The sequence below is a fragment of the Pongo pygmaeus genome, chromosome 3 (assembly GCF_028885625.2).
Source record: "Pongo pygmaeus isolate AG05252 chromosome 3, NHGRI_mPonPyg2-v2.0_pri, whole genome shotgun sequence".
NCBI classification, from domain to species: domain Eukaryota; kingdom Metazoa; phylum Chordata; class Mammalia; order Primates; family Hominidae; genus Pongo; species Pongo pygmaeus.
In genome coordinates, this window is record NC_072376.2 from 203320483 (window position 1) to 203342351 (window position 21869).

The following is a 21869-nucleotide window of genomic DNA, read 5'->3' on the forward strand; positions in this document are numbered from 1 at the left end:
ATTTGGGGGTTCTTTCATTGGTGGCATGCTGCCTTTTCTGTGAGTTTGAGTGGTGCAGCTGGCTGGGATCCAAGCTCAGCAAGACCACTAAGCTGAACTGCAGTGAGGATGGACTGCTGGATGGGCACTGCAATTTGCCTCTGATTAGACTGGGCCATGAAGTGTAGTATTCTCTGGCCAGTTGGTACCTCAATTTAAAGTCAGCAGTTAAACACGGTTGCAGAAAGCACTCTGAGGTTAGGTGGAGTCACTGACTAGGATGGATGGGACCAGCCACTATGCTCGGTAGAAATGCACAGTTGAGGTTTGCCTACCTGCTTAAGTGAGGTCTTGGGGTGGGCTTTGAGACTAGGCTGAGCATTATTTAAACTCCTGGGTGTGCTAGGTCAAGTCCCAGCTCTTTGCTGAAATTTGCTGCGGTGGCTGTCCCCTTCCTTGGGTGGGATATGGGTGTGGAATTTGAGGCCATGCAAAGTACTATTTAAACACTCCTCGGTGTGGCCAGGCATGGCGGCTCACCCCTATAATCCCAGTACTTTGGAAAGCTGGGACAGCAAGATTGCTTGAGCCCAAGAGTTAAAGACCAGCCTGGGCAACATAGTGAGACCCCGTGTTTACAAAAAGTTAAAAAATTAGCTAGGTGTGGTGGCATGCACCTGTAGTCCAAGCTGCTTGGGAGGCTGAGGCTGGAGGATCACTTGAGCCCAGGAAGTCAAAGCTACAGTGAGCTGTGATCACGCCACTGCACTCCAGCTGAGGTGACAGAGTGAGACCCTATCTCAAATGAAAGTGATAATAGTAATAAACTCCTGAGTGTGACAACACTAGCCCTGGGTCTTTGCCAAAATTTGCTGTAGTGGTTATCTCCCTCCCTGGACATGTTCTCAGGGTAGGGTCTAAGGCTGGTCCTCTAAGGATTCAAGCCAGGTAGAACTTCCCACCACTTCTGAGGGTGACCAGCTCAGATTTGCAGGTGGGTATGGTGTTAGCTGGTACCACTGATTGGGTGCTACTGCTGGCAGGTGCGCAGAGCTACAGCCAGAATCTGTCTGCTTGTCACTGTGGACTCTGCCTCCTCGCTTTGCTTCTATCTCTCCCAAGGTGGTCTAGCCGTGCCGTTTCCCCTCTGTTCCCCCTGAGGTGAGACCAGAGTGGGCTTCCTGGGAAGCATCTCAGAATGCTAGGGAAGCTTCATGTCTGCCTCTGATTCTCCTTTTGCTCTGTAGGAACCATAGTTTCTGTGGAATTCCATCTGTGAGGTGCTGTGCTGACTTAGGGGAGGAGGAGGAGTGACATGGTCAACATGGGATTGTTTTTCTTACCCTTTAATGTAATGTTTATTCCTTTCTGGAACACACAGCTGACTCTGGCTTATTCCCACATGCTAGGGTTTTCACCAAGGTATTCTTGTCTGTGGGTGATTGCTAGCTGAACTTTCTGTGTGTGGCAGGGGGCAGGAGATGGTAGTGAAGCCCGGGTCCTCTTATTCTGCCATCTTGCTGACGTCACTCCAAATCACAATTTTCAATTTTGCTGAATGCAAGTTACAACTGTAAAAACATTTCCAGAATTTTGAAGCACGAAACATTATTAGACCATAAGTCTCTAACAGATTTAAGGACCATCCACAGTATTCCATAAGGAGTAGATCAAAATGTCATTTTAGCAAAGTGGCATTTCCACGTGGGGTCGCCTATGTGTCTTCTTACTTTCTTCAACACTGTTGCAAAGTTTACCTACTAAATGAGGTTAGCTAGAATGAGTTCTTTTTTTAATGGAGTGGCAAACATAGTAGCTGTTTCTTCCATTATATTCTCTCATAACTCTTTGGGCCCTGGGGCCACAATTATTTGTGACATATTTGGATTTATAGAATTGTACTCTTCATAATTTAACTGTCTCAGGGCACAAGTACAGAGAACACAGTCAGGAAATAAACATAGTCTAAAAGATGAATTTGCGATCTGCTCTGAGGGTCAGTAAGCTAGCCCTCTGCCAAACCAAAGCAGGTAGAGAATTCCGTGATGAGGCCTGAAGAACCACATACTAGAAGAAATTGTGTACATTGTTACCTAGAAGATCCCAAATGACCCTAAATATTGCCTGTAATTCAGCACAAAATGACAAGTTTATGCTAATTTTTTAAAGAAAGCACATGCTTTAGAATACGTTTAGTGAATGTTTCTGCTCTCTTGGTATAAACAGAGTACTGAGTTTGAACATTGAACCAACCTAGTCATTAAGTATTTCAGCAGTACCTGCTATAAGTAATTGGTGAAATAATACTGATTGCACTAACATATGACACTTCAAATGTGTTTCAAGGTGTGACTCTGCTTGAATGAAGGGTGGTTGCTCTTTTAATACTGTGGCATTTATCATTAACCATCAGAACAGCTCCTTAAATAAGAATGATTGGAGCAGCATGTCTAACACTCCAGTCTTAATATAAAAACAACTTGAAAATAGGCATTTCTCTTTTTGTATCCATCCTTCTAATTACAAGCCTAAAAAGGTGTTTCCGCTTTTCAAAAATATTTATTGCATACCCACCTCTGTGCTGGTAGTTGGGAAACAGAGAAGAGCAAAACAGGCACCTCACTAACTAATGGGGTTATAGTCTGGCAGAGAAGACAGACATTTCAAAATCATCTTACAAACAAGTCATAATCTGTGATAAATACTATGAAGGCAAAGAAAGTGCAGAAACAAAAATAAGGGGCGTAATTTAGAGACGGATGGGGGAAACTGTTATGAAAGAGATCTTCGAGGAAGTGAGATCTGGTAAGCAGTAGTTATTCAAGCAAAACTCAGGTGAGTCTCTTAGGCAGAGGGATCAGCATATACAATACTCCTGGGTCAGACAAGAGCTTGTTCAAGAAATTGAAAAAAGGCCAGTGAAAGCAATGACAGCAACCTGAAGCTCGAAAGTAAAGAGTGGAAAGATGAAACAGACACCACCGGCAATGCTAATGATCTTTTACTTTATACTAATTATAAGGGGAGGTGTATTTGCTCTGCAACGTCAATCGTCTCGCTTCCAGGCCTCCCTATGAAAGCACTTGCGTTTCCGTTCCCTCTGGTCTGCTGTACTAGTTTTCTTCACTAGCTCATTCATTTACCAGTGGGCAACCATAGCAAAACTATCACAAACTGGGTGACTTAAACAATGGGAATTCATTCTGTCTCGGTTCTGGACGTCAGAAGTCTGGAAGCAAGATGACAGCATGGTCAATTCCTACTTGGAGACTCAGGGAGAGGAGCCGTCTCATGCTTTCCTCCCAGCTTCTGGTGGTTGCCATCAGTCCCTGGCGTCCACTGGCTTGTGGCATTGTCAATCCAACCTCTGCCTTCACGGTCGCATGGCTTCTCCTGGAATGCCTCTGTCTCTGTGTACACATTTCCCTCATGGAATACCGCTGTGGGCTAGGGCTCACCCTAAGCCAGTATGAGCTCATGTTACCTTGATGATATCTGCAAAAATCCTATTTCCAAACAACGCCATAGTCAAGGTACCAGGGGTTAGGATTTAAACAAGTCTTGTTGAGGGATGCAATTTAATCAATAACAGAAAGCTATTGAAGGATTTTTACCAAGGGAGTGATATTGAGGCAGGAAAACAGGGTCTGGAACTTAAGGCCAATTTGTGCTGAATCGAGGAAAAACACCAGGGTCTGGGGGCCAATTGGTGCTGATTTCTCAAAGCTGGATCAAAAGGAGGACACCTGGGTCTGGGGGCAGGGAACCTAAGGCCAATTAACACGAACTTCCTAAAGCTAAACCAGAAGGGGAAATCCCATCTCCCCACGCCGAGCAGCAAAGGATCAAATCTCCCCACAGCCCTCCCGCTTCCAGCACATCTCAGATGGAAAGAGACAGGGCCTTGATTGGCCAAGCACAGGCCACCCCTTCCTCTGCATAGGGCACCAATTCACCTCAGCCTTTAATTAGCCAGGGACCAAACCCTTCATCCAGACAAGAGGTAACTGATAGGAGCCTCAAAAGGGTGCTTAAAACCCAGAAAACTGGCTCTAGCCCCCACCCGTGGAGTGCTGTCTTGCTTCAGTGAATCCAGCTTTCACACCTTGTGGAGGGCCGTCTTGCTTCAGTGAATTCAGCTTTCGCTGCTTTGTTCTTGTGTCCCGTTCCTTTGTAGCTTTGTGGGTTTTGTCCAATTCTCTGTTCAAAACACCAAAGAACCTGGACAACTGACACTCAAGGCCCTCCTTCCAGTAACAATATGATCCTATTTTCACTTAACATCACTTTGGCTACTTGACGGAAAATGGATCAGAAAGAGTCAAACAAGAAGGGTGAGATGGATTGAGAGACTATTTTGGATTCCATTTTGGTAGAAGTGTTCTGAAAAATTTTCATCATATTTATAAATATTATATAAATAAATGTTTCTAAATATTTAAAACATTTAGCTAGGCAAGAAATAATATAATTAACTTTAAAGGGCATAAAAATATTCACAGGCCAAAAAATAAAAAGAAGACTTAAATTCCGAAGGGTGAGCTATTACTGCAGCTGTGGAGTGATCAGGCAGCAGCCTCTGGGCCTGAAGGCTTGCATTTCGCATGATACACAGGACAGGAGGAGAGGCATGATCTCAGCCCAAAGAGGAAGTTACAAATAAGGTCTCCAAATAAAGCCAGCACCCACAACATTGATGTAGATGTTTATATACTTTATATAGATTATATGGAAAGACATAAAAATATATCTCTATATATAGCCATCCACTGGTTTAAAAAGATGACAAAAGGTGACCAAAAAATGTCATCCTTAGTTTGGACTCAAAGTGACAAAAATAGATGTTTTTCATGACAACATCTATACAGTTGTTATACTCTGGAGTTGGGTTTAAAATCATACTACCCAGTAATTCCAGGAAAGTTCAAACCGAGAAACTATTTTACACAACCTTGAGTCAGGAATGCCCAAGAAACAAGAACACAAACTCTCTGTAGAAGGTGCACCCTCAACATAAACCTTGATAGATTCTTGAACATAAAGTCCAAACACTTAAATGTCAGCTTAATCCAAAATATGTTTTTAAAAAAGCAAAATACAAGAGTTAACAGAAACAACCGATAGCAGAAAAAACCACCAAGGACTTTCAAGTATAAAAATATAGGATACAAATTATAAAATAAGTATTTTTAAATTATTCAAAAAAGAAATTGAAATTATGAACTAGAAACAAAATGCTATACCAAGGAAAACAGGCTATTTGAAAAAAGAACCAAAAAGAACCTCTCAAACAGAAAATGAAATCACTCAAATTAAAAATTCAGTAGGTAAGATAAACAAAAGATTAATGTAGCTAAGAAAATAATGACTTACAGAGAAACTACTAGAATGAAGCTCAGAGACATAATGGAGATAATGAAATGCAAAATATGAAAGAAGGTTAAGATACAAAAAGATCAGCCCTCAAAGACACAACAGGTTCTGAAGAGTGGCCAGAAGGCGAGGATTGGCCAGGCGTGGTGGCTCGCACCTGTAATTCCAGCACTTTGGGAGGCCAAGGCAGGTGGATTGCTTGAGCCCAGGAGTTCAAGACCAGCTCAGGCAACATAGCAAAACCCCATCTCTATAAAATTAAAAATTAAAAATTAAAAAAATAGGAGGTGAAGATAGAGAAATAAGAGAAACCAAACATTTCTAAGCAGATTAGATGAAAAGAAACCCACATCTGGGCACAAACTTCAACTTCAGGCCACCAAAATTAGAAAAAAAAAAAGACCTCAAAAATAGCCAGAGTAAAAAGTTTACCTTCAATGAAATAACAGTTATATGAAAAACAATTTTTTCCAACAGTATCAGTGGATCCAGAACAAAGCACTAGCCTAAAATTCTGACAGAAGATAGCATCCATCTCAAGATGTTTGCTCAGCAAACTATTGTGTCATAATTAGGACAAAATAAACGCATTTTAGGCAAACAGAATCTATGTTTAATATAATCAGACTCTTGCTAAAAGAATTGCTAAAGGAAGGCCAGGCGCGGTGGCTCACGCCTGTAATCCCAGCACTTTGGGAGGCCGAGGTGGGAGGATCATGAGGTCAGGAGATGGAGACCATCTTGGCTAACACAGTGAAACCACGTCTCTACCAAAAATACAAAAAATTAGCCGGGCGTGGTGGCGGGTGTCTGTAGTCCCAGCTACTGGGGAGGCTGAGGCAGGAGAATGGCGTGAACCTGGGAGGCGGAGCTTGCAGTGAGCTGAGATCGCGCCACTGCACTCCAGCCTGAGCGACAGAGAGACTCCGTCTCAAAAAAAAAAAAAAAAAAAAAAATTGCTAATGGAAATACTTCAGATAGAGTAAAATGATTCCATAAAAAGGGTCTGGGATGAAAAAACGAACAATAAACCAAGAAACTGGTATAAATGGAATAATAAAAACACTGTAAATATGTGGAGGCGGAATCTAAATAACACACAAAAATACAATGTAAAGCAGGGGCAATTGATGAGAATTAAGATACAGCATTGCTAGGAAGGAGAACAGATTCATTTTGGATTTTATTAAGATTAAGAGCAACCATAGAATGATTAAAAAAAGGGTTTATGGCTTCCAAACCAGTAGAGAGGGTAAAAATAATTTTAAAATCAAAATTCAGTCAAAAAGGAGAGAAAGAAAGAAAGAGAGAGAGAGAGAAAGAAAGAAGGAAGGAAGGAAGGAAGGAAAGAAGGCAGGCAGGCAGGAAGGAAGGGAGAGAAACAGGGAGAAAGAGGGAAGGAGGGAGAGGGAGGAGAGAAAGAAAGAGGGAAAGAGAAAGAAAAAAGGAAAGAAAAGGACAACATAGTAACAGGAGGAAAATGTAAAGCACAAAACTAGATGATGAGAATAAATCCGACTCTAAAAGAAATCACACAAAATATGTGGATCAAAATCATCAATTTAAAAACAAAATTTTAGACCTAGTCTTTAATTCAGTAGTAAATTATTTATAAGTGACATATTTGAAACACACAAGCTCCCTCTCTCCTCCAAAAAAACTAGATTAGATGATAAAAGGCAGGAGAGAGAATGAACCTTTGCTTATAACCTACTGTAATGTACCCTCTCGTAATTTAAATTATGTCTCAGAGTTAGATTTTATTATTTCCATATTACAGACAGGGGATTTGGGGTGCAGTGCTTAACGGCTATACCCAGAGTCACACCTGGTAGTAATTTGCAGAGCAAAGATCTGCCAAGACTGGCTCTTGCTGACATCAACACAGTGCCATGTGAAACAAAGTGGCTTTCAGACCAGGACAGTGGTACTGAGATAGTCTTATGAAGACCCTGTAACAGGTAAAAAGGAAACAGAGCTAATCTCTGCTGATTATCCCATTAAGGGGTTCTCAATGTTTTCTGTTTTCATTTCTTTGGGGCAGTGAACACACAGACCACTTAATTCAGAAATCTTTATATTGTAAACCACTTTGTTCATTCTCTACTAAATTCACCTGGTCTGTATAATTTGAAAAGCTGCATATTTTATTCGTTTTGATCAATTGTTTTTATTCAAAATGTTTTTTATTCTTTTTGATCAATTGTTTTTATTCGAAATGTTTTACGTAAGGAGTTCAACGTTTTCGTAGGAATGGGCTACCCATGCAGGCATCTACCTGCTCACTGGTGGGACAGTAAACATAAATATTGTCCAGGAAAATTGAGAAGAAGGCAGCTGACATGTTTCTGCTAAGAAGCCATCTCTTCCTTTCCATCTCTCTCTCCCTAAGAAAGGCAGATCAGGCCTAAAGCCCTAGCAGCTTAGCCGTGTTTCTTCTAGAAGTCAGGCCTGCGATGGAGCGGTAGAAGCCAAAGGCAAGAGGAAAGAACTGGAACAGAGCTGGGCGCAGGGTGGCTCAGTCCACAACGTAAAAAGCTGAGGTCGCGTGATGTTTTTATTTCAATAGCTGACACCCTGCATTTTAAATAAGGCTTAACTTTTTAGGTACAAATTGTTAACCTAATACATTTTAATCTTTTTAAGATGATGCATAGTTTGATCTTGTACATATAAAATTTCACTTTTTGCCTGTCTGTAGCTGGCTGACTAGCGGTCCTTCACCCTCTCCATACGTGTATGTCCGCGCACCTGTCTGTGAGTAGATACACGGAGAAAAACAATAAGATGTTTGACATGACCTTCACCTCATTTCATAATGAGAATTTCTAAGTAGTAGATTTTAGATAGTATCTGTTTTCACTTTCACTTTGTTTTTTTATTTTGATACGGAGTCTCGCTGTCGCCCAGGCTGGAGTGCGGTGGCGCGATCTCGGCTCCCTGCAAGCTCCGCCTCCCGGGTTCGCGCCATTCTCCTGCCTCAGCCTCCCGAGCAGCTGGGACTACAGGCGCCCCCCACTGCCCCGGGCTAATTTTTTGTATTTTTAGTAGAGACGGGGTTTCACCGTGTTAGCCAGGATGGTCTCGATCTCCTGACCTTGTGATCCGCCCACCTCGGCCTCCCAAAGTGCTGGGATTACAGGCGTGAGCCACTGCGCCCAAATGAGAATGCACCTTAATAAAATTTTTATAAATAATTCATGCTTATTGTAGAACACTTAGAAAATATAAAAAAGTATAAAAGAGCAAAATAAGTATCACGGCTAATTCTATCACCGTTAACATTTTAGTGAGTTTTCATTACAATCAACTTGCATGTTCAATTTGGACTTCTACTTTTTTTACATAATGTGCTTTTCTGTGTCATTAATTATTTGGAAGCATGGAGAATGGGACTATATTCCAGGAGTCCAGAGAGTGAGGAATGATGGTGATCTGGACTCTGGTTGTGGGAGTAGAAATGAAAGTAAATGAAGAAACCTGAGCAATATTTAGAGATAAGATTGACAGAACACAGTGATGTGTATTTGGAAACAACTTTACGTGTTTCATTTCCACAAATGTAAAGGTCTCATCATTTTGTCATAAATCACGCACAAAGAACGCAAGGGCAACAATATCTTCCTTGGAGATGCATGCAAATTTCTTACAAAGTCAGAGTTTTAAATTGTGAATTCATGTGCCAGCATATTTACTTAAAGGGTATAAAGAATCATGTTATGGGTATTATATTTCCTAATAATTTTACTCAACGCTCTGAATGTGCATAGTCTATCCTAAAGATCAGGTAGAAATGATGGGATCTGAAATGATACAGGAGAAAAAGTCTTGGCTCTTAACCAGAGACTTCTATGGCATACTTCTGTCTTCACTACATAACAGTGACATAACAGTGAAGTCTATTAAAAATCCAAAACTGAAGCAAATTCAGCTTTTTATACTGCTTCAATAGTTGTGTTTTGAGGGTCTTTGCTACTTACTTGAAATATATTATATTTTCAAAGCTATCTGACTGATTTATGAAGAAACACACGTGTTTTGTGCTTCACAAAAGCACATTTGGATATTATTAAACAGAAAAGATAAAATATTACATAGGTCCTGAAGAATTAATTTTAAAATGTTTCTTTAAGATAAACGGTGTATCAACTATATCTTAAATGTCATCGCTTTGGATGACCAACTAAGCAGATTTACAGACAACCACATGGCTAAATAGGAATTATTTTGGTCTCTTTGTCATAAACTATTATGTCCAAAGACAGCACCGGCATCTCCATCGACCCTGCAGTCGGAAATCTGCCCTGTCACAGTGGAATCTCCACGGGCAACAAGGGAAAGAATATACTTCACACTATGCATAATTCCTCAAAAATTTTCTCATTTTGAGATTGGCTCAAAAACGATCTGATAAATAGAATTCCAGCAATCACAGTTAAGGAAGAAGGAACTGTCAGCATTCCATCCTTCGGGCTGTAATTCAGAGCTGCTGTACAAGTCACATGCTGTTCTTATCAGAAATCTGCTTTCTTAGCTTTTCTTTACACATTCCAACCTATCTTCACATATGCTGAGATTTCTGTGAGGAAGTGAGCACTCTAACATATAATTATTGGTTGCTATTTTATGACTTGCCAGGTCTATGGCATTCAGAATTAAATCATGTAGGAATGCATGCTGTGTGTCTTACCTGGCCAAGGCCCAAGTCAGCCAGCCCTGTGTCCCTGGGAATGGCCCCTCTGCTGATTGGCATTTGTCTTCAGGACGGATGCAGCCACCCCAAGACCTTCTGAATTCTCAAGTTTCCTTGAAGAACTGCAGGGAACTTTGCTTCTTTGATTACTGAAACTGGAAGATGCAGCAAACTCTTCCCAGGACAAAGAGCTGGAATAGAAAGGCAACCATGAAACTCCCTGGCAACACTGTCTCCCCATGTGAAGGTCATTGGAGGTCAAGCTCCAGTAAACCCATCCAATAAACCTATTTCATGGAGGATTCATTCATTCATTCCATAAATATTTCCTGAGGGTCTACTGTGTGCCAAGCACTATTCCCCACATCAGGACAGAATAGCCAACAAAAGAGGCAAAAACACCTTCGCTCGGAGCCTACATTTCACATTTTGGAAGGCTTCTTAGGCCAAAAGAACCCAGAGAGAAGGACTCCATCCCTTCTCCTGCAGCACCAGAGAAGGCCCTGCCTCACTCCCCAATGGACAGGTCCAGGAAAGAAAAGTCGAGCTCCTGGTTACAAATGATAACTAACAACAAAGACTACAACAACTGAGATGTTATGTTCCTTCTGCAAAGCTGAATTTCTCTAGTCTTAGTAAACATAAAGCCGTGCTTTTCTTAGAAAAGCCAAGAGGAAATCAGAGGACGAATAATCGGAATCCTTGGAGTGAAGTGTAAGCTATCTGATATTCGGCTTATGCTTCACTGTCTGTTTCTTAAGAGGAGTTACCTTGTGTTCATTACCTTACAGAAAATAAAGACAGAAAAAGAAAACTGTGTCACAGATGCTTGGAAAGTAAGTACTTGTATTAGTAACAGAAAACCACAGTAACATGAGGAGTCACTCTCAGAAAGACTTTAAATCCTCTCTCACTCTCCAGCACATGGGAGGCCTAGGGATCTTTAGAGAAATTGGGGAGAAGGATAGATAATATCTCAGCACCATGACTCTCCCAGGAACACAAGATAGAAGTGTGAGGCAGAGGCCCTATCTTTCAGCAGTTTCTACTCATTTGCAAGAAAACAAGGCTTGCTTTCTTATTTAAAGAACAAATCCTGTATCTACCATCGGAATTATTCTTGGAATCTGATGAGGGATGGAGACTACAGAGGCAAATTTGAAAGAAGAAATATTTTATTTTACAAGCTTGATTTGAATATAAGCCTTAAATTTATGTTGACTAAATCCAAGAATAATATTATACAACCAAAACATAGCAAGGGGCGGGGGAAGTTTTGAGTTTTTTTCTTATTTACAAACCCTACTAGGAGACTAATAATGGGGAAAACTTTCTCATGGAGCTGAATCCTGCAAAACCTAGTGATAAAGAAACAAGAAAATAAGAATTGCAGTTTATTTCCATTCTCTTTTTCTTTCATTATTTTATCTTTCTTAACCTATAATATATATGATTTTGCTTGCTCTAAAAGTGAGCTCACTAAAAGTGAGCCTTCCTTTTGTGACAATTGTAACCCAGTATATCTATTAGGAAATTTTTTATATGAATGCAGTGTCTATATCTATATAATATTCATTTTTGTAGTCTGTAGATCTGAATAGGTGATTAAATTAATTTTATGAACAGCTCACTTGAAACAACAGAGACCATTCCTTAATATATAAGCACAAAAATTAAAATCAATTTGCAATCTTGATCAAAGATATCAATACTCACAAACAAGGCTGATTAAGAAAGCAACGTGAACATTCTGTAACTTGATCACAACCCATAATGAGTGTTGTCCAGAGGAGAGCCTTTTAGCAATTCACAAGGCCCTGAGTGCCTAACAGTTAATTCCTGCTTACCCAGAGTGTACAGATTCATTCTCAGGCACAACATATAAAATGCTGGGAAATGCCCTGATTTTTCACTGTGCTGCAGAACTGCAGTTGAGCCATGAGGAGGACAGCCTCGGAGGAGACATAGGAGAGCACAGCTTTCCCATGAGGAAGACGGCCTCAGAAGAGACATAGGAGGGCACAGCTCTCCCATGAGGAAGACAGCCTCAGAAGAGACATAGGAGAGCACAGCTTTCCCATGAGGAAGACGGCCTCAGAGGAGACATAGGAGAGCACAGCTCTCCCATGAGGAAGACGGCCTCAGAAGAGACATAGGAGGGCACAGCTCTCCCATGAGGAAGACAGCCTCGGAGGAGACATAGGAGAGCACAGCTTTCCCATGAGGAAGACGGCCTCGGAGGAGACATAGCAGAGCACAGCTTTCCCATGAGGAAGACGGCCTCGGAGGAGACATAGGAGAGTACAGCTTTCCCATGAGGAAGACAGCCTCAGAAGAGACATAGGAGAGCACAGCTTTCCCATGAGGAAGACAGCCTCGGAGGAGACATAGGAGAGCACAGCTTTCCCATGAGGAAGACGGCCTCAGAGGAGACATAGGAGAGTACAGCTTTCCCATGAGGAAGACGGCCTCAGAAGAGACATAGGAGAGCACAGCTTTCCCATGAGGAGGACGGCCTCGGAGGAGACATAGGAGAGCACAGCTCTCCCATGAGGAAGACGGCCTCGGAGGAGACATAGGAGAGCACAGCTCTCCCATGAAGAAGACAGCCTCAGAAGAGACATAGGAGAGCACAGCTTTCCCATGAGGAAGACAGCCTCGGGGGAGACATAGGAGGGCACAGCTTTCCCATGAGGAAGACGGCCTCAGAGGAGACATAGGAGGGAACAGCTTTCCCATGAGAAAGACAGCCTCGGAGGAGACATAGGAGGGCACAGCTTTCCCATGAGGAAGACGGCCTCAGAGGAGACATAGGAGGGAACAGCTTTCCCATGAGGAAGACAGCCTCGGAGGAGACATAGGAGAGCACAGCTTTCCCATGGCAAAGGGCTCGAGAAGACCTGGACTCTGCTGTGAAGAAGGAAATTGTCCCAGAAAGTCCAGAGCAAGAGTCCTCCCAAATTCTTTATCAGCTCATCCTAAAAGCTCACTGGATGGCTTCTGCGGGGGGTCATTAATCCTTCTCCTCACTCAGGAGCTCTAGTCCATAAGTATCCAGTTTCACACACAGCTGCAAGACACTCCATTCTAGGGCCACAGTCCAGGATGCAGTCTTCACAGATTTTTTGATGAAATGAATCAAGAGTAGAGGGTCTGTCCATGAATAATAAAACATAGGGAGGAAATAAGACACATGGAATGGAATTCTTTCTTTGGGTTGAGAATGTATATACCCAATAATTCTTTTTTTATTCCTTTGTAGGGGAAGAAAGGTTTCTTTTCCTCACCCATCACTAGGACTATGGCCAACGCCCCTGTAACAAAATACAGATTAATGAAAGAAAAGTGTACACATTTATTTAAAAAGCTTTATGTGGCACAGGAGTCTTCATAAGAAAATGACCCAAAGAAACAGGAAACCTTGTGTATCATAGTGCTTAGTTAGGTTGGATGAACAGTGGACGCCAGGTATTGGTACAACTGGACAGAGTGAGTATGCTCTCGTGGAGATAAACTGGGGGAACTTAGCAAGGCCTGTGTCTTCAAATTCTACTCTGTGTCCTTGTGTCTTCAGAGATAAGGACGTTTCTTTCTTCTGAGTATAACGACTGTTTGTCTCAAATGAGGTTTTATGATCTGCTCCTGGGGGGGCAGAGAGTGTCCTGCCTGCTTCTGCTTCTTCTCAAATGCCACTTGTGATGCCCTTCCTGGGAGACAAAGCCATCTTTGAGTATTTCAGGATTCCAAAATAGACTCCATTCCTTGGATTTACCAAAAGCACCAGCCTAAAGGGCCTGTCAGGAAGTTCACCAGAAAGAGAAACCTATTTCCCTGTAAGGGAAGTGGCTGGATGGTCCAGCCCCAGATTCTCTGATGTGGACCTCAAGTGGGATGCAACCCTGGTACAGCTCCTCCATCTCAGTCATTAGAAGTAAGTTAAACAAAAATGGTCTTCTGATACAGTCATTGCTTAATTGCAATTTCAACTAATTATACCCCTCAGAATCTCCTTGAATTCTAACAACTAAGTAACTAAATGTCTACTAAGTACCTGTAATTGTGCTGTCAAGAGTAATAAGTGATGCCAGGCACGGTGGCTCTCACCTGTAATCCTGGCACTCTGGGAGGCCAAGGCGGGTGGATCACTTGAGGTCAGGAGTTTGAGACCAGCCTGGCCAACATGGTGAAACCCTGTCTCCACTAAAATTACAAAAATTAGCTGGGCGTGGTGGAGGGCACCTGTAGTCCCAGCTACTTGGGAGGCTGAGGCAGGAGAATCACTTGCACTCAGGAGGCGGAGGTTGCAGTGAGCCAAGATCACGCCATTGCACTCCAGCCTGGGTGACAGAGTGAGACTCTGTGTCATTAAAAAAAAAAAAAGAGAGTAATAAGTGAATAATATGCAACATTATTCTTTCTACAGCTTCATATGTGTTGCATTTACACATGTTCTTATGTTTTTTATCAGAATTATATAGTGTGCAATGTGTATTTTCAACAGTGAGACTAAAAACTTCTCATGTGTCTTTCTTCTTTGGCCTTAAAAATTATTTTTTATGCTAACTAAATCATCTACATTATTACTCTGTGCTAACTAACATAAATAAATTAGTACACTATTCTCATTTACCCAACTTTTTTATACTGTTCCTACTAACAGTTCCAAATATAAGCTGCATTCATCATCAGTTAGTTCTAAAGAGTTTAGGCCCTCCCCCAATGTGCTCCTACAGCACCCTGAACTTCCTGTGTATGAGCTTTGATCATCTTGTATTGAAATGAGAAAATCCTGCATTTCCACTTTCTGCTAACCACGTCTGCAGAGTAGGGACTGTGTGTATCTTACTCATCCTTGCAGTCGCGGTGCCTGGGACCCCAGCATAACACATCTGCAGACTACGGACTGTGTGTATCTTACTCATTTGCAGTCACAGTGCCTGGGACCCCAGCATAACATATCTGCAGAGTAGGGACTGTGTGTATCTTACTCATCCTTACAGTCATGGTGCCTGGGATAGGTGCTTAGTTGCTGAATGGCCACAGCCCGTGTGTTCTTTCTGTAGTGTGTGTCTCATTCAGAGGCTCAGCTGCAGACACAGGCTGAACTTTGACACAAACTTCTTTCCCACCAGTCTGTTTCAAAGGAGCTCAACCATGCCCCAACACACTTTGACCCTTTTCAGTATCGATTTTCAACTGCTGTTTTCTACTCCTTAAAAACATAACAAATAAAAAACTTTTCTTTTTCAGTAAATTCTGAAACATAATTACCTTACCAGTCATGTCGGGTGAATCTCATTAAGCTCTTTTGATTAAGGTAATGCTAATTCATAAAAGAAAGTATACAAAATTCTGGCTTTAACAAACAGGAAAGATTAGGGACTTGTCTAATTCAACTCACAAAATTGAGCCACGTTTCTTTTACCATGAGCATGGTGAAAGGGATTCAACTAACTAAATAAAAGAAAACAAAAGGTAAGGTTAAGTAATAGCATGTTACATTTGGGGATGAGGGAGAGTTTCTAATGCTGTAACAGAGGGATTACTTTTGAACTTATTTTCCCCATCTTTATTACTGACTTTGAAGAGGAGTAAATTGCATATTTTTTTTCTTTTTTTGAGACAGTCTCATTCTGTTGCCCAGGCTGGAGTTCAGTGGCATGATCTCAGCTTACTGTAGCCTCCGCCTCCTGGGTTCAAGGGATTTTCCTGCCTCAGCCTCCTGAGTAGCTGGGACTATAGGCATGCACCACCACACCTGGCTAATTTTTGTATTTTCAGTAGAGACAGTGTGTCACCATCTTGGCCAGGCTGGTCTCAAACTCCTGGCCTCAAGCAATCCACCTGTCTCAGCCTCCCAAAGCACTGAGATTACAGGGGAAGCTGAGATAGCAAATTTGATAAGGCTTTTGGAGATGTTGTTGGATTCTGAAGGATTAATGTCACAAGGGGTGCCCATGTGGAAGGAGCCCCTTTACTCACAGCATTTATCATGACCTGGGTAACAGGCCTATTCAGCTGGGGAATATCCTAGTCATCATAAAGTCAGCCCCACATGGTTCACATACAAAGCATATCAGCTGGGTCATCTGGGGTGCTCTGACATACAAAGCATATCAGCTGGGTCATCTGGGGTGCTCCACTTGGCATTTATAGGTGGAGTTGGATGGTCCGCTTATCACGGAAAACAGACCTTCCCATGGCTTTTCTCTAGTCCACTCGGCTGCCTGTTCCCGCAGGAATAACCTCCTGTATGTCTGGATCACATATACCCATCTGTGGTTGTTCAATAGTGAGTGTGGGTCCTGCACCAGCCCAAACAACTCTTCCACTCTGCAGCATTTAAAACCAGAGAAGCTGCTCCTAAATTAGTCACTCTCAATCTGTTTTAGTAAAAGTTCCTCGAGAAGTTGATGATATCAATGTTCAAAATGGAGCAGTTCCTTCACAGGACACCCTCTGATTTCAATAGTAGTTGGTTTTTCCCTTCTCCCACATTCACTGCCTTCTTGGTAACCAAAGTTCTGAAGGTACTTTCTGGTGCTCAGGCTTAACGTTCCCCTTTCTGGGTGGCTTTGAGGCTAGTGGCCTGAGTTGAGACAGACCCACATCTGAGTTTAGTCCAGCCTCAAGGCCTGACCCAGCACCCTCTTTAAATTTCATTTTAGCCATTATAGATAACAATAACCAAGGGACTGAATATTTTGCTTTTTTCTTGTTAGTTTGCCTTTCCTTATGCATCCAGTGAACCAGTTCCTGGGAAGTTGGATCCATCTCTAAATTCGGCTGATAACTTTTACCTTTAGTAACTGCTCTCAACATAGCTGCAGCTTCATACCATGGGTGACCACGTGGCCACCTGGGAATCGAAGATTCTTCATCCTGCCACCCTTTAATCCTTTCTCTTTTCAAAGCACATGCTTCCATCAGTCAGGGCCATTCAAGCAAATCCCACTTCAATGACAATTATGTAGGGAAAAACTCAAACATCATTTTTTTTCTCTACTCTCACACCACAAAAATCATCAGCACAGAAGAAGACTTCTATGACCAAATGTATGAGGGTCTTTCCCCCATGAATCAAGCACAGACACGAGTTGGGTGTCCTCGAATTCAGTTCTGACACTGTCTACCCTGAGATAGCATCAGGTCCCATAGGTTGGGGGCTCAATACCCAAGATTCTCCCCAGACTCCCAGACACAAGTTGCAAGTCTGGGCCTCCAGAACGTCTGACTGACTGGCTTCAAGTTGAAGTTCCCATGATCCCCTCATTGAGTTTGATTAATTTGCTGGAGCAGCTCATACAACTCAGAGAAACACTTATGTTTACCAGCTTATCATAAAAGATGCTACAACAGATACAGATGAAGAAACACATAAGGCAAGGTGTGGGAGAAGTGGCATGGCACTTCCTCACCTCCCTAGACACTACCATCCTCTACGAACCTCCATGTGTTCAGCTAACCAGAAGCTTTGGTGTCATTTTCAAATGCCATGGGCTCACTTTGTGTCTGTGTCACATTTTGGTAATTCTAGCAATATTTCAAAATGTATTAGTATACTTGTTATGGTGCCCCGTGATCAGTGACCTTTGACATTACTGCTATGTTCTGGGGCACCATGAGCTGCAACCATGTATGATGGCATACTTAATTGATACATACTGTATGGACTCTGACTGCCTCACCAACTGGCTGTTTTCCCATCTCTCTTCCTCTCCTTGGGCCTCCCTATTTTCTGAGACTCAACAATATGAAAATTAGGCCAATTAATAATCCTACAAGCCAAATAATAATCCTACAATGGCCTATAACTGTTCGTGTAAAAAGAAGAGTCTCATGTATTTCTCATTTAAAATCTAACGCTAGAAATGATTAAGCTTAGTGAGGAAGGCATGTCAAAAGATGAGACGGGCTGAAAGCTAGGCCTCTTGGACAAAACAGCCAAATTGTGAACGCAAAGGCAAAGTTCTTGAAGAACATTAATCCAGCGAGCACACCATGCTAAGAAAGTGAAACAGCATTATTGTTGGTATGGAGAGTTTAATGGTCTGGATAGAAGGCCCAACCAGCCAGAACATTCCTTTATGCCAAATCCTAATTCAGAGGAAGGCCCTGACTCCCTTCAGTCCCATAAAGGCTGAGAGAAGTGTGGACACTGCAGAAGAAAAGTTTGAAGCTAGCAGAGATTGGTTCATGAGGTTTAAGGAAAGAAATGCTCTTCATAGCATAACAGTGCAAGGTGAAGCACGAAGTGTGATGGAGAAGCTGCAGCAAGTTACCCAGAAGATCTAGCTCAGATCGCTGATGAAGGTAGCCACACTACACAATAGACTTTCAGGGTAGATGAAACAGCCTTCTCTACTGGAGGTACATGTCATCTAGGACTTTCATGGTTAGAGAGAAGAAGTCAATGCCTGGCTTCAAAATTTCAAAGGACAGGCTGAGTCTCATGACGGGTTAATGCATCTGGAGACTTTCGGTTAAAGCCAATGTGCCCTTACTGTTCTGGAAATTCCAGGGCCCTTAAAACTTATGCTAAACCTACTCTGCCTGTGCTCTACAAATGGAACAACAAAGCCTGAATGACAGCACGTCTATTTCTACTATGGTTTACTCAATATTTTAAGCTCACTGTTGATACCTACTGCTCAGAGAAAAAGTTTCCTTTCAAAATATTAGTACTCCATGACACCTAAGAGCTCTGATGGGGATATACAAGGAAATCAACTTCATTGCCATGCCTGCCAATACAAGATCATTCTGAAGCCCAGGGATGAAGGAGTAATTTCAACTTCCAAGTCTTATTCTTTAAGAAATACATTTCATAGGGTTATCACTGTCATATAATTCCTCTGATGGATTTGGGCAAAGTAAACTAAAAACCTTATGGAAGGAATTCACCATTCTAGATGCCATTGAGAACATTCATGATTCATGGGAGGGGGGCAAAATATCACCATTAACAGGAGTTTGTAAGAAGTTGATTAAAATTGTCATGGATAACTTTAAGGAATTCAAGACTTCAGTGGAAGAAATAATTGCAGATGTGTAGAATGTGTAGAAAGAGCAAGAGCAAAAGAACTAGAACTGGAAGTGGAGCCTGAAGATGTGACTGAATTGCTGCATCTCATGATCAAACTTGGTGAAATGAGGACTTGCTTTTTATGGATGAGCAAAAAAAAGTGGTTTTTTTGGGGGGGAGGGATGAAATCTCCTCCTGGTGAAGATACTATGAACATTGTTTAAACAATAATAAAGGATTTGGAATGTTCAATAAACTTAGTTGATCAAGAAGCAGCAGGCTTTGAGAGGATGGACTCTAGTTTTGAAAGAAGTTTTACTGTGGGTAAAATGCTATCAAACAGCATCACATGCCACAGAGAAATTTTTCATGAAAGGAAGGGTCAATTGATGCAGCAAACTTCACTGTCATCTTATTTTAAGAAATTGCTGGCCAGGCGCCTTGTCTCATGCCTGTAATTCCACAACTTTGGGAGGCTGAAGCTGGTGGATCACCTGAGGTCAGGAGTTTGAGACCAACCTGGCTGACATGGTGAAACCCCGTCTCTACTAAAAATACAAAAATTAGCCAGGCATGGTGTTGGGTGCCTATAATCCCAGCTACTTGGGAGGCTGAGGCAGGAGAAATCACCTGAACCCTGGTGGTTTCAGTGAGCCGAGATTCTGCCACTGCACTCCAGCCTGGGAAACAGACTGAGACTCCATCTCAAAAAAAAAAAAAAAAAAAAAAGATATTGCCACAGGCACTCCAACCTTCAGTACCCACCACCCTGATCTGTTGGCAGCAATCAACATAGAGGCAGGACCCCCATCATCAAAAAGATTACAACTTGCTGAAGGCTCAGATGATCATTAGCATTTTTATCAATAAATTATTTTAAATTAAGGCATGTACATTGGTATTTTCAGACATATTGAAATTGTACTCTTAATAGACTACAATATAGTGTTAACATGACTTTCATACATTGCAAAACCAAAAAATTTGTGTGACTGACTTTATTGCAATGTTTGCTTTATTTCAGTAGTCTGGAACTGAACTCACAATATTTCCAAGGTGTGCCTGTAAATAGGACAGAGATACAGTGAGTCATTAATGGTCAAGAAACCAAGAAATCTGATGATAGTAAACTAGCCTCAAGACTGAGGGAAAACTTTCCAGAAGAATTTGGGCCCGTTATTGTCCTCATTCATGCATGCAGTACTAACCTGCATGAGATGCAGCAATGAACAAAACAGTCTCTGCTCTCATGGAGCTTGCATAGGGCAGAGTGGAAGCAACCAGTGAAGAAATTTGAGAGTGTGTATACAAGATAGGTCAGATGGTAAGAAGTACTTTAAAGAAGAATAAAGTAAAATAAGAGAATAGAGAGTGAGAAGGTGCCATTTTAAGTGAAATGGTCAAAAAGATTCTTCTTATGACAGAGTTAATAATTAATAATTAAGCAAAGGCCTGGATAAGAGAGGAAGTAAGCCATGCTGATTCCTGATGAGAAAGCATTCCAGGCAAAGGGGACCACACATGCAAAGGCCCTGAGGCAGAAGCACATCTGCCTGGTGTCTTTGAAGATTGCAATAATAGAGGGGAGACTGATTGGACTAGAGATCAGAGAAGTGTCAGGGGACAAGATGGTTTAAGACATTCCTTGCCATGGAAGGTTTTAAGCAGATGAAAACATTATTTGCCTTATGCTTTAAAAAGACTTACTCTGGATCACCTGAGTTCAGGAGCTCGAGACCAGCCTGGCCAACATGGCAAAACCCCATCTCTATTAAAAATACAAAAATTAGCCAGGCTTGGTGATGCACGCCTGTAGTCCCAGCTACTTGGGAGGCTGAGGCAGGAGAATCGCTTGAACCCAGGAGGTAGAGGTTGTAGTGAGCCCAGATTGCACCACTGCACTCCAGCCTGGGCGACAGAGGAGACTCTGTCTCAGAAAAAAAAAATAAAGACTTACTCTGGTTGCTCAGTGAAGAACAAAGTGCAGGGAGAAAAAAAAAGTGGGAGAGGAGTTAGGAGGCTATTTTGATAATCCATGAAAGCAATGACATAAAGTGAAGCAGGGTGTACACAGTGGGTGTGGCAAGGGAAGCTCAGATTCTGAATGTAGTTCAACAGTGTATGCTGATATGAGGTGTAAGAAACAAAGAGGGGTCAGGGCAAGTTTTCTGGCCTAACGGCTGGTATGCTGGAGGTGCTATTTACTGTGACAGAGAAGACTGAGGAGTGTTGGGCCCAGGGGTTGAAGGTGGAGGATCAAGAATTCCCTTATTGATGTGTGATAGTTGAGTTGTCTATTAGTCTTCCAAGTGGTGATAATTGGCAGATAATTAGATATGAGTCTAAATTTTAGAGGAGAGGTAGGAGCTGGAAATATGCATTCATGGACTGTGCACACATATGTGGAATTTAATGCCACTGGGCTTCATGAGATCACAGAGGCATGAGTGCACCTAGAAAAACAGTTGAGAACTGAGACCCGGGATATTCCCTTGTTAAAAGGTAAATGTTCCTTTTACATTTTGAATTTATAGAAATAATGACACAGTAGCCAGTTGCTGAAACTCTACTCAGTTCAGAGTAAAGCAAAATTCCTATTTTATAGAATCACTGAATGCCATTTAAAATTCAGAATACTTGCAGAGATCCCAAATATCTTAATAAAGATGAAAGCCTAAGTTCAGATTGGTGGCCTAGACTCTGCCTTCCCTGATCGTCTATTTAAAAATAACAATAATGATAATAATAAGAAGAAAATATTTATGGATCACTAAATATGTTGAAATACACTCAAAGGTA

General features: G+C 41.8%; 1 long non-coding RNA gene across 1 annotated transcript in view; it reads right to left on the reverse strand.

The window, feature by feature from the left end:
• LOC129035144 (uncharacterized) overlaps positions 1-21869 on the reverse strand; it is a 100116-nt gene that overhangs the window by 35838 nt on the left and 42409 nt on the right. The window contains exon 2 of the long non-coding RNA XR_008502125.1: positions 10043-10236. This is a non-coding gene — a long non-coding RNA (uncharacterized LOC129035144). The remainder of the gene's footprint in view (positions 1-10042; positions 10237-21869) is intronic.